Genomic DNA, 6,000 nt, shown 5'->3' with positions numbered 1-6,000 from the left:
CGTTTGGTTTTGTCCAAGGCTTTACCAAACAGCGCACTGAACATGGCAGCAATCGTGTCCACCAGATGTTGACCGCTAAAATAATAGCCTGCGAAAATTATCAAATAGAGATGTACAGTGGAGTATCGGGGGATACTTGTTGTTTCATAGAGGAATCTACAGTTTCGTTTTCGTTCAAGTATTGTTGCATTTGGTCGTTCAGAACTTCGACCGTAAAAATGTTTTGATATTCAGTGATGTTTTTAATTTGGGTAGAGTGAATCATTTCCACCAAAGCCACTTCCCAATGGGCTTCGTGATGCAGTTGTATGGTCTGAGGTAATTTATCCGTGAAACAGCACAAAGTATTGTGTGGAAACACATCCACAAACCTGTCACTGGGTAACGGTATTTAAAATTTATTGTTCATAATTTCTGAGTTCTACTGTCATATCGTTCACTCGAAGTCAGAGGAATGACTAAAAGCGGGTTATTGTATTTGTTGATGTTTTGGTGGTGACTGTTGGAAGAGTGACTGACGTTGGCCGCAAGACTCCAGTTGTTACCGTTTGAGTAGTTTAGGGAAGGATTGGGGACAATGTAACCGATGCAATTGCTCAGTAAAATGGTCCAAAATTGTTTGTCTCCTTGTTGCAAACTCAAATTGGCAATGGTAGCACCGATAACACAGTACACCACACACATCTGGCGGAAAAAGACGATTTGCGGTTTAGGCACAGGTGATCCACACCACATCCACAAGTTCTACGTTTGTAGATCTTGCACAGAAGAAACGGGTGAAGGAGTGCTCAGTACTCTAGTGGTTGAAGCTGTGTTGAAGGGCATGATGGTAACTTCTTTTTATAGTCGATGACTTGCGAAGCGTCGATCCGGGAATCAAAACTGGGAGGATATCCTTTCCAACGTAATTTGACTTCTTTGTCACGTCGTTTTCCCTCTTTACGGGTTGTTCGATCAAGAATGCTTTTAATATCGTACACTTAATCTTCATTTCGGTCACGCGTTGTAACTCAGGCAAGTAAAACGGTCCTTTTAACACTTTCCCGTTCATGACTTCCAATTTATAGACGGTAGGATGACGACCACGCACTCGTCTAATGATATTTAACAATTAGGTGGTCCTGTTTGGTAAATATCTTGTATTGAAAGTGTGTTTGGTTTTGCCTTTCTCCCGTTGTCAACACTCCACCTTTCTTGGGGACAGTCACAGTCAGGGACGTACCAAACTGGCACTCAAAGACAGTCACTTCGTTATCGGGAGTCACTTCTTGGCTTGGCAATGCATTCTTCTTGATGTTGAGACAAAGGTATCGTACCTTTCAAGACATTCATACAACATTCACACACGGTATCTACTACGTCTTCGGAGGATGTTTGAATGAGTTGTTTTCGCATGGGTGAAGGGGCTTTGGACAGGACGGACAACACGTCCCAATGTTTGGCTAAATGAGGAGACAGTTCTTTCCTTTTCTTTCCTCTGAGGGTAGAAAAGGGATGTCTTCTGGTGCCGGGTGACATATTTTTTGACTCCGGAGCACAAAAACAATGATACCTATCGCCCGGTACAGGTCTCTTTTATAGTGGAATGCGTCGCCACTGACTGCCTTTACGTTGTATCAACTTGATGACAGGCATCTCGCGTCGTGGAGGGGTTCGCAACGGTCTAAATCAGGACAGCTATTGCTTGGATAAATCCAGTAAACTCTGTAACATACCGATCTCTCTTGGACTTTGATTTTGGTGATAGGTACTGTGTGATCAGCTGTCGTTAAGGCTATATAGGAGGAGGGTGTAACCGATGTAGGAGAAGTTCCTGGAGACATGGATTTCCATTTTGTCATCAAAGGGGAAAGAACGGGTGTCAAATTTGGTTTGACAGGCATCGCTAGCAACGGGGAAGTGGAAGAATCTGAGGCTACTGGAGATGCGATCACCGTCGCTGCATGTCGTGGCTTGGGGATGTAAGTTTGCGCCCGGACTGTGATGCCTGTCTTACGGAAAGAAGATATTTCTTGATGTCTTTTCTGGGGACATTCATTTTTCTTTTCAGAGGTCGTGACCTGTTCTTGACATCACTGCTATTTTTTTTCTGGGTACCTTTGGATCTGGAAGTGGCTTTTTTGTTGGGGATGACTTTGGGGCATTGCGATCTCATTTTAAGAGGGAGCGAATGATGACACCTTCTAGAGAACCGCTACCTCCATGTTTCAAAATGATTTGCTTTATGTTTTGAGTGTCGATGCTGTGATCGGCCAGTTGCGTCAAGGCTATTTGTTTCTGTCAAAAAGCGTTTGGTTTGATGAGGAGTGTGAATGATGCCTTGCAATAGTTGACGTGCTGTCACCGTAAACTATCGTAAGACTTCTTTGGGACTAGTTTCTAGGACACGAGCACGTATTCGTGGATTTTATTTTTTACAATGCACGAATCTATTTGACGGGAGGATGAGACTGATGGAACATTAAGTTGACAATGTGTGAGACAAACCAAAAGTGTCTGAGGTTTTTATAGATCTTCCTGAAGTCAGTCGGGACGTGTACATGACAGGTCCTCTGTCGTACGCATGAGTCAGCCAAGAAGTTCATAACTGATTAGCTAACACTTGCACTTGCGATTTATCTCTAATGGTTTTAAATAAAACCGCGCAATGCGCATTGAGACTGATGGTGCGATGGGCTTTTATTTTGGGTGATGTAAATGACACTGGCATTACGATGATGCCTTTTGCACGTAAACCACAGTTTAATTTCTTCTTCCTCTTCATGTAACATGTCGAAGATGACCAGTTGAGTTTGGGGTCAGACACGATCCCGTCGTGTTCGTCAGGAATGCCTTCCAAAAAAACGATGGAATCGCCTTGATTTTTTCGCAGGAGGCTGTACGCCCATTGCATTATCTGTAACACCACATGATACGTTAAGGTGGAGGATCGATCAAATGATGTTTATATTCTATCAAACGTTTGACAAATTCGGTTTTGCCAGAACCGTTCGGTCCAGCAATTAACATGTTAAAGGGATGGCAATGATACAAAGCCTCACAAGTGACACAATCTAAGTTTTCGTCGCTGACTTTGAAAGTAGAGGAAGAGGAAGCAGAAACAGCAGAGGTAGCCATATTGCAGGGAATATCACTTTTGAAACGAAGACTGACAAGACAAGAATTTGTTTGCTTTTTCAGGACACGTTTATTTCAAATCATTTTTTAACGGAACACGAAATACAAAAATACATAAAAGCCAAATAGTTAAATACATCTATAAAATACACATCTAAACGATGGAAGTGGAATATAAACAAGTAACTGTACAACATTTTTGGTAACATAAGGGACACTTTCTAATGTTCTTAGAGTCTCAACACCACTTGGCACAGTCACACATAAGCCCTCCCGGAATGGTCTTTCATGTATTTCCAGGTCGAAGACAGTCTGGTAGTCACAATGAACTATCGGTCTTGGACGTTTTCCTTTTTTATATGCTGGCCAATATCAACGTGTCCGTGAGGTAAAGCGAAGTGGTTGGGAAGCCGCACTCGCTTGTGGTACACGATGTGATACACTTTTTCCAAAGGCCGACTGACGATTTGGTGTGTGGCAAAACGTACAATCTAGCATAAATTAGAATCTTGTCATCGGAGTGCTCGTCCACCTAGGCTCCTAAACTTTCTCTCTCGATGTCAGGGCAACTTTAACCCATGCGATCGATGTAGATGCAACTGCCCGTGTCCAAATACAGCCCACGACTGGTGTAAAGCTTCGTACAAATTTAAGCAATCATGAGCTGCAACGTAGGCTGCAATGATGACATTTCCAAATTCGTCAGCCTTTATAAACTCAGGTTCTTTTTCGTAATTGACCAGAATCAAGTCCCCACGAGGGAGGTCCACGTGTTTCGTGTATTGATTTTGTCGTGAATCATCTGGAAGTAACTGGAAGGTTCTGTCAAATACTCCGTCTTGAGTAAACACGGTCGTTATGCCATTTTGCCCCACAATCAATTTAACATCACTTTGGTAAACGATCACCTTCCTTCGCTTTTGTCAAAATGGTAGAAAGACATGCCTTCCTGCTCCAATTATTTCTTTTTGAATTTATTTTGGTCTTCGGGAGTGTGACACCAGGACGGATAACCGCTGACTTATTGTTTCAGTTTCAAAAAGGCATCCATGTAGTCTGCGAAAATGTCTTTCTGTGTCTCGTTATCCTTGTGGTATTATTCTGTCTTGGGAGAGTGGTAAATTTCGTACACTTCTAGCAACTGGTATCACAGGTCCAGAGCTTTAAATAATTCTACGCTAACCCACGTTCTTGTCAAGGCACGATCTTCCTGGGCGTGCAGACAAGGTTGGTCTTGGTTGCACCTTTCGGCTCAAGTACGGCACAAGAGAAACAGCAGTTTTCCTTGGCAATGATGAGATAAAACGGGATGGTACTAGTCCGTGGGAGGCAAGACTTTGCATTTAATCAATCCTTCGTATTGTCGAGTGCTGTCCTCGTCGATGTGTTCCGTTAGTAATCGCGGGTGCCCTGCGGAAAAGTGACGATATTTGCACACGTATGGATACAGCGAACACACGTCCAAGTATTTGATTTCTTCTCCTTTCTCCTCGTCTGCGTGGTACAACAAAAAGGTGGCATTCATTCGTCCTCCATAAAACTGTCACGTGATTTTCAGAGGGTCCACCAGCTTCTAACTTTCCACGATACGTTTAAATTCGGGATCGGTTTTCGTGTTCCCACATTTCTACCACTTTGTATCCCTGCTGTTCTAACTTCAAGCGCCGCTGACAAGTGGCCTCGTAGAAGTCTTCCATGGTACGTTGTAAAACCTGATTTTTAGTTTCACGTTGAGGGTAGCAGATCGGACATCCGTGAAATAAGCACCAGTTAAACTCGTACACGATCTTGGGGTTTTCTAAGTCTCAGCCACCCACCAAATACGTTCCGATAGTCTTTTCGCCTCCTCTGTTTTGGATCCATTTGTCTTCATTGTCGCATAAGTAATGTAGCCAGCGTAGGGCTTTGACCGAGTACTGACGTTTGACAAAATTGGTCGTTTCAGGGCTTATGACAGCCAGGGTGATTTGGGGCATGAATCGTTGTCGGTACACTAAGGAATACGCTTTGGCAATGTTGTATGCTTTATTTAATGGATCGATCCCTCAGTTTCCCATGAACAGTTTGCGAAATGTTCCACAGCAATGCCATAAAATGTACAGTGCCCAAGTCGGAACGACAATACTTTAACATTTCTTCCTGAAAGTCGAAGGGGTCCGAGACGTGAGTGTGGTACCAAGTGTAGAAAGCATTTTGTTCGGTGCGCATGTTGTCGGGGTCGTAGTAGTAATCATCAGGCAAATGGGGTAGAACGACGTGTTGATTGGCTTCGGTTTTGAAAAGCGCGGAAAAATAGCCTTTGGCCATTTCTGTCATTCCAAACGTTTTAGGCATTCGACTCAAAAGCATGGTCAAGAAAGACATCGAATCATTAAACTGCACTTGTCCCACTTACATGGAAATTATTTTGGCTACGTTCAAAGTCACTTTAGGACGTTTGGTGCCTTGTTCTTTATAGTATCTCAGAAGAAATTGCCCATCGTATCCCGAGAAATTGTGAGCATAGCGATGGCAATCTCCGTAACGTTCGATGTCTTCTTGGCTCCACATTTATTCGATGGGGTCTAAGATTCATTGGGTGAAATCGGTCAGCCTGTTCGGTCCCCGAAAGATTTGTTTCACGTCCTCCATGAATTTTGCTTCAGTGAGGGCAATGACTAAAGATCGGTTCTTGGATGCACTTCTCGCACGATCTATGAGCCACGCAGAAATTAGGAATGTGAATGTCAGTTCTTGCATGCATTCAAAATCGAAAAAGATGAAATTCGCTTTCTTGTGGTCATCTTCCTCTTCGTGTTTGGAACGGCATTTCTGAATGTAGCATTCGTGTTCTGAGTCCAGTATTTGGTGACAAATGTGACATCGTTTCTTTCCTGTACATAC

This window comes from Sinohyriopsis cumingii, chromosome 3 (assembly GCF_028554795.1).
Source record: "Sinohyriopsis cumingii isolate HCF-2022 chromosome 3, ASM2855479v2, whole genome shotgun sequence".
In the NCBI taxonomy this organism is placed as follows: Eukaryota; Metazoa; Mollusca; class Bivalvia; order Unionida; family Unionidae; genus Sinohyriopsis; species Sinohyriopsis cumingii.
This window is presented reverse-complemented; position numbering follows the sequence as displayed.